General features: G+C 34.4%; 1 long non-coding RNA gene across 1 annotated transcript; it reads right to left on the bottom strand.

The window, feature by feature from the left end:
- Nucleotides 1–222: 222 nt before the first annotated feature.
- Nucleotides 223–10413, bottom strand: LOC145720323 (uncharacterized). Its single transcript, XR_014143234.1, has 3 exons — nt 10039–10413; nt 4740–4978; nt 223–285 (listed from the first exon to the last, which is right to left on the bottom strand). It is a non-coding gene; the product is annotated as an uncharacterized LOC145720323 (long non-coding RNA).
- Nucleotides 10414–11752: the final 1339 nt, after the last annotated feature.

The following is an 11752-nucleotide window of genomic DNA, read 5'->3' on the forward strand; positions in this document are numbered from 1 at the left end:
TTCCTTCCATCCAAGTTTAAATCAGGTCAGTTTAAATTAATTAAATTTTCTGATAGTATATACATCTCTGTTAGAAGGAATTAAACCTGGTTGTAGTTTCTACTGAAAAAGTGCACCACAAATAAAAAAATGCTCACCAGTAATGTCAATGAGACATTTACATCCAACAAGATCCAATTGGGTTTGATTCTCCTTGACATAGGTTCTTTCTTAAGTTGTGCTTCTCCAAAATATTCCATCATTCTACACAGTAGTCTGTATTCTTAGGCCTCATTCATAACTCACCTAAAGGGTTGTACCATTTTACTCATAAAATTTCTAAACAACGTGATGGTACATATAATACTAAAATATTTCTGATTTGTGAATTTTATATTTACAACAATTCTAAGAGTCTGGTATAGCTTTTAGCATAATTTTACCAATGAAGAAACTTGCTCAAGACCACACAGCTGAAAATTGGTGCAGTCAGGATTTGACCCAGTCACTTTACTTACTGATCCCTTGCACTTGACAACTGAGCTGTACTGTTTACTAGTTTCATTCCGCTATGTAACTGAATTGCAACTCTTCTATCGAACTGGATGATTTTGTCTCCAACTTAAATATAGATCTAGTCTTTGTGAAGTATTTCTGATGAACAATTTATTAATATGACTAATTGTTATTGAATTAGTATCTTTGTTATAGAATTATTTTATCATTATTTACTATTTTCAAAAGCCTTGAAAAAAATCTATTGTCCAAATAATCTATTTACACAGGAAAATAAGTTTGGCATTGCCCTTAATTTCTGACACCAGAGGAAAACTGATTATAATACTTAGAAATTAATCAATGAATGCAATTAAAAGACAAAATTGTATCAATGCACATTCCTCTTTATAACCTGCAGATGTTCACAAAGTAATTGAAGAAATAAATTTTATCTCCCCAACTGATGAAATGTATTCACAACTAGTTGCTCCCCTTACTACAACTGTTAAGGGCTTTTTATTTATCTGACTGTTGGGGTTGAGAACTGATCAAAGGGTTTGAGAAACTCCTCCACCTAAATGGAAGGAAATATGTTTTCATAAACCCCAGATTCTAGTACTGAGTTTCGTCATGAACTCTATGATAAAAAACAAGTAACAGTCAGTATGCTGAATCTATGTGTTTAAAGTTACCGGTTTTAATGTTTGGAGACATTCTTGTCATTATCACATAACCTGAGTTACATAAAATATGATTCAAATCCTCTATGGAAACATTTCAAAATGTAGTATGTGTTAAGTTCTTGCATTTCCCAAAGGTGATTAAAAGAATAGGGCTAGAAAAATGGTGTGCTTGGTAAATCCTGGAGTTTCACACCCGCATCACCCATTTTTGCATTTAAACTGATCATCTACTGGCAGCAGATGGGTAATAGGATGAAAGTTTTCAATATGGTGTGGTGGGCATATATATTTCCAGACACAACATGAGAGAGTACAAAGCAGTGTTCTTAATGTGATTAACAAAGAGGCATGGAATCTGCTATCAATCTTCCTTGTTACTGTCATAGCACTTCCCAGGACTGTTAGAGAAACTTTACAATAGCTGAATGCATGTTACACATACAGATGGGGAAGTGCTTCAGGCAGTTTGGCAAAATTTACTAGGAGTCCATTTTTTGAATTTCTGCCTTCTGAGTCACCATTTCATCTGAGTCTGATATTTTCATCTCAGAAGTTCTGCTACTTTAATGTTGACATGGCAAATAAAGACTTGGTCGTGTCATCATCCCATAACCACATTTGCTGCATTTAAAAAATTTTATTATACACAATATGCTTTACTGAGATTAACACTAAATTACAAGATGGAAGCTATTTTAATCTATTTGGAGGCACATGTTTTTCCCCTGTAGTCTAGGGAAACTCCTTCCTCAATCTCAATTTTTCTAATTGCAGGAAGAAAAAAAGGATATTTCTATCATGAAAGTTTTTTGTGAACAATGTTCTGATTTATCATTTCAGTAAAAAGTTGTGAATACTTCATATGAGCTACTATTTGCAGAATCTTGTTAATTATAAAGGACAAAAAAATGTAGGAACACCATTCAAAGTAGTGCCTGTGCTGAGGAGAGGTTTGTTTGCTCACTTATTGTTTATTTTAACTCAATCTTTACTAAAAAAGCTCTTTGCTTTGAGTAGCTATTAATCTTTGTTTCCAATCGGAACTGTAATATTAAAGGGATGATTTTAAAGGCTAAGATTTCCTGAAAAAAAGTCTTAGAATAATATTGAATGGATTTTCTATACATGTAAACTATGGAGGATTTTCCTTGGGCTTGCATAACTGCTGGATTAGGGTCCTATTTAACCCATCATGATTGCTAGTTCCAAATTGGAATAGAAAAAAGATGAGATTAAGAGCCTGGGTGGAGGGTCTGGTGTTCATTCAGAGAGATGGAAAACAGAAAAAAAGTGAATGACAACCAAGATACATTTTTTAGGTGAAACAGAGAAGTTGAGGGACAACTTTATATTTAAGGTTCATCATAAATACAGAGTAGAATCATTTCAAATGTGTATGGGAGCTTACTCTAAAGAGACTTGAAAATATTTGAAAGGGAAAATATTAGAATTGTGAAATCCCAGTTTACTTAGCTGTGATGCAGAGCTACATGAGATTTGGTAGCTTGGATTTGTAGTGCACCCAATCAACTTCTTTTTGGTTCTTTTCCACAGCACTGCTCAGAGATTAGGAGAAGGCTGGAGGGATTAAGGGGCAGTTATGACAGAAAGTCAAGAACATGGAGATTCTGGAGTTAAGCAGAAGTATAGAAGGAGATCAAGTCTCTGCGTTGTTAATAGGTTGAAGACAAAATTCAGTTTATGAGAAAATAAGAGATCTTAGGTTAATAAGTAGAGATCAGAAAAAGATAATTTCAGAAATCATGATCTTGAAAGAGGGAGAGATTGGAATAATGATGACTCCAAATATGTAGCCTATTTATACCATAAAAATTGTATCATTATTGAAATTCAGAGACACTGAGAATTCAAGGAATTATAAGAGCAGATCATGAAGCTACCATATTTAAATAAGTTCGGATCTTTATTTTTAAACGTTATACATAATTTACAAAATGCCAGACCTAATTATCAAGTGCATTCTTGAATATTAATTTCACTCAAAGGATATTTTAAGGGCACAAAATTATTTTCAGACATCTTTTTTTTCTATTCAAGGCAGAAAACCAGCCTGAATCATTCCCTTAAAGAGGAGAGAATTTTCCCAAATTAGGAGACATTAGGTGTATGGAGATACTTTTCTTTTTACAGAGGAAGGGGCAGGTTCAGACATTCTATATGGTTTTTAAAAAAGAATAAAGCCACCCCTACTTTAAATACATCTTTTTAATATCTTGCCCTCGTTCAAAAAAGAAGTTGACTTATATTTAATTTTATTTTCATTAATAACCATTTAAAAGTAATTCACTTTCTCTTCATTATTTTTTTTCTTTTTTCTTTTTGCTCTGACACTTTAATCTTGTGACATCTTTCAACACATAATTAAAAACAACTCTGCCTTTTCCTGGTTTCCTCATTTCTGAGTACTATGGCAACGGATGCTAGTTGACTTAGTAAAACTTAAAAATGTCACATTGCTCTTCATTCTTTGATGAATGCACATTCATGAATACAGCTCGATGCAAAAGCAATTAAAGGCAGTCTTAAAAAGAATCATAACCAAAGTCACCCTAAGATGATATTCCCCAGGTGTTATATTTAGAGCAAAACATGGCAAGCCATTCCTGGTATTAAAAAGACAAGTCTTTTTGTCTCTGAGAATGATGAGCAATCACTTTTAGAAACATTTTTTTTTCTTTTTAAAGATTTTATTTATTTATTTATTCATGAGAGACAGAGAGAGAGAGAGAGGCAGAGGGAGAAGCAGGCTTCCCGCGGAGCAGGGAGCCCGATGCGGAACTCGATCCCAGGACCCTGGGATCATGACCTGAGCCAAAGGCAGACGCTTAACCATCTGAGCCACCCAGGCGCCCTAGAAACATTTTTTATGAAACACAATGATTTGTGTAAATAAATCTTAATTTCAAATTACTGAATTCAGTCAGAATGTATTGTTTCCTCCAAAACTAATGAAATCCATTAAAAACATAAAATGAGGAAGAGACAAATGATAAATTATTTAATATACATAGAAATTACAAGTTAAATCTAATGTCATTGACACATATAAAATACACAACTTTTAAGTTATTTAATTTTAACAAGAAGTTGCAATACAAAAACATACTTAAGAATGATTTGCTTGCTGTATAATGGTCAATACTTGCTCACCAGAGACTGATTCAATATTTAATTAATAATCTATTCCCAAATGACTATATAGAATTGTAATAATAGTAATATTGGATATTATTTTCAAATTTAAGTAAAAAATAATTCATTACATTTTTGAGTATATACTTTATCATTATTTATATACATTTTCTGGTTTTGCTATAATTTTTAGTGAAGATTCTATATTAAATAATATGAGCCCTCATATTTGCACAGGGTGCTATTAACAAATTATATTCATCTGCCATGACTTCATTTCTTCATTTCCCATTCTAATTACCTCAATATCTGTGCAATGTAAAAGTGGCATATTTTAGTCCTTACATTTTACAGTTGGGGAAACCAGATTTGAAAGCTTAACATTTGAAATTACAAAGTTATGAAGTTAGAAAAATAAAATATTACCTAGTCCTTCAACTTTATATTTAAGGGTCTTATTATCCTAGGTCTTCCATGTCTATACCTTAATTAAATACATCTTCTAAATAGTCAATATTCCTTTGTAAACTCGAAGCTGTTAAATAAGAATTTTCTACAGCAGCCATCAATGAAGACAATCAGTGACTACCAGCCATAACATTGTGCGGGATGTTCCCGGGCTATGCAGCACAGAGAAGTCTTTGAAGTCCATGAAAATGCCATATCTGAAAGAAACAGAGGTAATGATAAATATACCCAAGAATTTGCTCGCAGCTATTAATTAATTAACCCTAGTTCATTGAAAGGCATGATAAATGTACAATAAAGTTAAAGTTTAAGGGGAAAGCTCCATTTCTATATAAATAATTTGAATGCATCAAAGAATGCCATTCTATTTAAAGCCAGCATTCAGAGTACCTACACTAGGGACCTCAAAGTAAATTTCCTTCTAGCTAATCCCCAGTAGCCCAAGGACAGACAAAAAGCTTAAAATGAGTCTATAATGGAAGCTAAAAACATGGAAATTAGTGCAGTTTTAAAAGGCAATCATTCTCTGCAGGAAAAGGTCATAAATGAGGTTCATGTAAGTGAAGCTTAAAATAAATAGTTTGAGCTTCCAAAAGGGATGCATCTTGGCCACACAGTCACACAGGGGACCTGGGGGGAAAGCTCATTAAAGAGAGTGCCAAGACTCATTTAAGAAGCAGTAATAGTGAAGGGGTTAAGAGTGAGAAATCGGAAATAAGACAGATTGGGTTCAAAGCTCAGCTCTGCCAATTTGTAGCATGTAAACTTAATAAAATGTCTTAACCTCTTGTTTCCTACTTTCTCCATATGTAAGATAGGAATGAATAACAACCAATATCACAGGGGTATGGTGAACAATACATGTGTTAATAGAATGAAAGAAAATAGATCATTTACTTGGGCCCCATCAATAAAAATATTTTCAGGCTATGTGACACTCTGGGGATAGTCAAATTAGCAAAGCAGCTGTCAGCAGCCGGTATTCCTGATGTTCCCTCAGTAATGCCTCACTTGTCTGCAGAGCAACATAGAAAACCATCTACTGGATTGCACTGAATGCATTTCAAAGGGTATACTAATATCAGAAAATATAAAGAGAAAAATGGATTTGAAGATATAGAACTAAATATGAATGGCTAAAATAAACCATAAATGTTCAAAGAAGTTTGAATATGCTGGGTATATAAAATACATATAAGTCAGTTAAGAGAAAAATAAATTCAAGAGATGAATAGGTACTTCATAAAATCTGGACTACAAATGGGCAAAATGATATAAAATATTTTCAACTTTATCATAAACTAAAGGTGAACAATAAAATCACTATAAGTAAGCATTATTGGGGCTCCTGGGTGGTGCAGTAGGTAAAGCGTCTGCCTTAGGCTCAGGTCATGATCACAGAGTCCAGGATCGAGACCCACATCAAGTCCCACATTGTGCTCCCCACTCAGCGAGGAGTCTGCTTCTCCCTCTCCCCGTGTCCCTCCCCCTGCTCGTGTGCTCACTCTCTCTCTAATAAATAAATAAAATCTTTTAAAAAATAAAGAAAACATTATTGATCATTACAAATGGCAGAATTTTAAGACAAAGCCAGCAGAAAGGAGCAAATAAGACACTCTCACAGCTTGTTGGTAGGCATGTAGAACTGACATGCACTCTCTAAATATCAACATGGTAAAATAGATTGAAAATCCCAAAATGTGGGATGCCTGAGTGGCTCGGTTGGTTAAGCGTCTGCCTTCGGCTCAGGTCATGATCCCAGTGTCCTGGGATCAAGCCTTGCATTGGGCTCCCTGCTTGGCGGGGGAGCCTGCTTCTCCCTCTCCCTCTACTATTCCTCCTGCTTGTGCTCTCTCGCTCTCTCTGTCAAATAAATAAAATCTTTAAAAAATAATATATAAATAAATAATTAAAAAATCCCAAAATGTGCATAGTATGTTACCAGGTATTCTACTGTTAAGATTTACAGTTAGAAAATTACCAGATATACAATGTTCTTTAGCATGTTTATAGCTTGAAAAAAATGCAAACACTGATATGAGGAATTCTTTATCTCAGGAAACAACCTGAGGGTTGCTGGAGTGGTGGGGGGTGGGAGGGATGGGGTGGCTGGGTGATGGATACTGGGGAGAGTATGTGCTATGGTGAGTGCTGTGAATTGTGTAAGACTGATGAATCACAGACCTGTACCTCTGAAACAAATAATACATTGTATGTTTAAAAAAGAAGATAGTAGGAAGGGAAAAATGAAGGAGGGGGAATCGGAGGGGAAGATGAACCATGAGAGATTATGGACTCTGAGAAACAACTGAGGGTTCTAGAGGGGAGGGGGGTGAGGGGATGGGTTAGCCTGGTGATGGGTATTAAAGAGGGCACGCTCTGCATGGAGCACTGAGTGTTATATGCAAACAATGAATCATGGAACACTACATCAAAAACTAATCATGAAATGTATGGTGATTAACATAACATAATAAAATAAAATTTAAAAAAATGCAAACAAAATAAGAATACTTCATAATAAGATTGATTAATTAAATATATTGAAAAAATATTTATGCAATGAAATATCTGTTAATCTTTAAAATAATAATGTAAATCTATATGGCATGGAAAACAATGCATGATTTAATATTAAATATGCAATGCGGGTTACATAACTGTTATATCTCTTTAAAAAAACACACACACAGAAAGAGAGAAATTGTAAAGGAGAGAGGGAGAGAGCAAGAAAAAGAAAGAGAAGCAGATAAATCAACACCAAAACTAGACTGATGAGACATACATAGTTTATGTTGTCTTCATTATACTTTTCTTTGTTTTCAATACTTTTTGTGGCAACTTATATTTAGTTGAAAATAAAAGCATTTCCATTAAATAAGGATAAAAAATGTTTTGTCAATAGCCTTTCTAGATAAAATCATCTGGGTCAGAACACAGCCTTCTGCTCCAGACCAAAGAATCTCAATATGGTAGCTGAAAAGTAACAAAATAACGTTCACCGTGTTTCATCTATGAGGCAGTGATCCTTTAAAACACAGAATAAAATGGTTCATCTTCCTGGATGTCATTTTGCTCAAGGATTTTGAGAAAAACGACTTTTTGTGCTGTTAAAATGTTTTGCGATAGACATCGGGGAGGGTATGTGCTGTGGTGAGTGCTGTGAATTGTGTAAGACTGTTGAATCACAGACCTGTACCTCTGAAACAAATAATACATTATATGTTAAAAAAAAAAAAAAAGAAGATAGCAGGAGGGGAAGAATGAAGGGGGGGAAATCGGAGGGGGGAGATGAACCATGAGAGACTATGGACTCTGAGAAACAAACTGAGGGTTCTAGAGGAGAGGGGAGTGGGGGGATGGGTTAGCCTGGTGATGGGTATTAAAGAGGGCACGTACTGCATGGAGCCCTGGGTGTTATACGCAAGCAGTGACTAATGGAACACTACATCAAAAACTAATGATGTAATGTATGGTGGTTAACATAACATAATAAAAAAATTAAAAAATAAAAATAAATAAAAATAAAATCTAATCTCCTTTAAAAAAATATTTTGTGATATAGGAGCATCTTGTCTCAAAAATGTGTATGCTTCTGGGTTTTTCCAATGTGTTCATTAGTGTGGTTTAAAATTAAAAAAATGATGGATGGGTATTCTTTTTTGAAAATTCATATTCTTAGACACATTGATAATGAAAATGGAACTAATTTTTAAAGCTTGCTTTTTCACACACATGCAGGCTTACTTAGGTAAATGTGTATTGGTAGGCAAGGTTTCTTTTTTTTTTTTTTAAAGATTTTATTTATTTATTTGAGAGAGCGAGAAAGAGAGAGAGTACATGAGAGGGGGGAGGGTCAGAGGGAGAAGCAGGCTCCTCGCTGAGCAGGGAGCCCGATGCGGGACTCGATCCCGGGACTCCAGGATCATGACCTGAGCCGAAGGCAGTTGCTTAACCAACTGAGCCACCCAGGCGCCCTGGTAGGCAAGGTTTCTAAGCAGGTTTGCATGATCGATTTTTCTCATGAAGAGATAATTAGAAGCAAAACCACAAATACATTTTAAAGAACTGACTTAATATAAATGAAATCATTGTAATGGAAGAGAGCTTCAAAAATTATTACATTTAGTAGATTTTATTTTCAGAGCTAAACCATTTTTGCAAGCACAGCTAACTGCAGAAAATTAGGTTTGAGAGAAGTATAAAGTTGATTTTGGGACAGACTGATTATTTGAGATGTTTAGTTCATTTACATGCTTAGAAGATATACAATTATCAGTCATCTCTATCCACAGAGAAAGTGTTTTGACAAATATTTTCCTGAAATCAGAAAATATGTGGAGAGACTAGTGAATCAGAGTATTTCCATGTGTCAATTTTCAGCATACTTGTTCCTCAGACTACGTCTTCCAGTTTAAAACCAATTATAAGGGTTTTTAGCCTCTTTGAAACCAACTATAAATATTTCAGTATACAAGTGACATACTAATGATGATGTTGGGATCTAATATTTTAAGATCTTGCCAAAATCATATCTTTGTCATTAAAATGGACTGTGTGTATCCCTTCTGATTCTCATAATTGTCTCTCATCAAGGTAACATTCCTGAGTATTTATTGGATGGTTTAGTAAGTTTGTATTAAATAAATAAACTACTCTTACCCATGCTCTATCTACTGCAAATTCGTCCCACTCTTCAACCTTGCTCCCTGTCACCTTCAGCTTGCAGTAAAAGTTAGAAGACCCGATTTGTCCCATCTTTCTTACTGGCTCAGTGTGGAATTTGAGTAAGTTGGGCCCTTTAACTTGGCGGAATGTTATGTAAGTAATTTATAGTCAGGAATAATATTAAACTGTTTTTTCAAACCTGAGGATTAGTATGAGGTTCTTTCGATAAAGTATATCTTTTTTCTTCTCTCACATCTTGTTCCTTTCTATCTCACAGTAAGTACAGCAAGTAAAGTCGCTTAATAAGTGCAAACCCTAAGTCATTCTTGCAAATAGCAGATACTATTTTCTCCCACATCTTGTTTTGCCTTTTCCTAGACTTTTCACTTCTCTACCACTTGATTAAAAAAAATCAAAAGATCTAACAATCTGTTAGACTTTAGGCAAGTCATTTAATGATGCTAGGTATCTTGATCAGTAAAAGAGGACTGAGCATGGCTAGATTACAGAGTTCTTAGGGTAACAATGCAATTAAGAAATGTACTTGCAAATATATATTGTAAAGATCAATATCAGAAATGTTTCTTACCTTTGCAGTTTCTTTTTATTCCATGATATAAGCATTATTTTTTATAGAGTTTCACGCTTTTGTCATGTAACACCTGTATATTAAAAGCTATTCAACATGTTACTCATGTATGAGACTCCAGGATATGATATTTCATTCAGAAGTACTGAACGAAACAATGCCACCATAGTCTATTTCTGGTTTTTCACTTTAGCAAGTTGCTTATTGAGAAGAATGGTTTCACATGAAAAATGACTGGACTTTTATCAGTTATGCTTCCATGAAGAATATTTAAAAAGCAGTCCTTTAAAAAATGATGTGGGTTATTTATAACTTCCCGTATTCCTTTCGTCTTAATGGCAACACAATATATGATATTTTATAACCCCTGTGATTTCCATTATCAGTCTGCAACTCTGCATTTCTTTCTTTGTTGACTCATATACTTGCAAATTATTTATTCATCCCAAGATATATCCATGCAGCTGAAAGAAAAAGAATAATGTCAAGGCTGAGCCTGAGTAAAAGTGACTCAGTAAAAGGCACATAAATCTCTCCTTTTTCTCCCCAGGTCTCAACATAGTGTAGTAGCAAAGTTTTAGAATAACTTTTGAAAATCCTGAGAGATGATTTCTGTGAACTAAGCGTTCACTGTCTTTTCTACCTTGCCAACATTAACTCCACTTTGTTTTCTATTCCGGGCAGTGTTTAGCTATGTTGTAAATAAGTAAGTTTTATCATTTTTGGACATTTCCCACGGAAGACGGGATTCTTCTCATTTGGATTTTTATTTGTTTTTGTAAATTTAGAATTTCATGTGGATGTCTTTTGAGGAGAGCTTACCAGGAAATCTTTATTTTCAAGAATATTGTTTCTGTAAGCTTTCCTAGCCTTTGTCTTATTTTTACTTCCTTGGACAACTGGTTTCATTTGATTGTTTTAAATTACGATCCATGCTATTAAAGGTTACCATCCTCAAACTTATTTCCTTGAGAACTTTTCACTTTCACATATTGTGTTTATAAGGCTATAACTGACTTTCTAAAATTACTTCATACTGTTATACTAATCAGTTACAGAGCATTCAAAGAATACCAGATCCAAGGATACTTCTGTGCATAAGGTACTCTCTGGCAGTAAGAATCTGTCTGCATAATGACATTGAACTGACTCTGGAACACAAATGAACTAGTCGAACTTGCTGTTTATTATCTTCATAAGAGAGAGCTATATATTTGCTTTCAAAGGCATTAGCCCATGTTTGACGATTCTTAGCATTGAGATCACCTTCCTGCATGAAGGTAACATAATTTTCCAGTCATGTATGTCGTCCAAGTGTTAATAGACATATGCTGGAATCAAGTCCATTTTTTCATTTGTAACAAACCACCAATATATAAGTGAGCAGAACAATATAAAATACATAATTTTAGGATACCAGTTAACTTCATAAATACTAAGGACACAATGTACATCATAAACTTTCTGGTAGTGGAAATCTCAAAAGTAAAGGCCTGAATGATGGTGATTTCACATGGAGTGTAAAGACGGGAAGTGTTGTACAGCGGCACAAAGAAAACGAAGACCATCAGATTCAATCTAACTAACAGTTAGTAAGCATCTACGATGCAGAAGACATTCAACAAGAAAATAAAGTAAACATAAAGATAAAGAAAATACTGCCTGTGTTCCTAAGAAACTTACAGGGGGACACAGAAGTGCATCGGTACAACAG

This window comes from Leptonychotes weddellii, chromosome 2 (assembly GCF_054177405.1).
Source record: "Leptonychotes weddellii isolate Sample4059 chromosome 2, ASM5417740v2, whole genome shotgun sequence".
Lineage (NCBI taxonomy): Eukaryota > Metazoa > Chordata > Mammalia > Carnivora > Phocidae > Leptonychotes > Leptonychotes weddellii.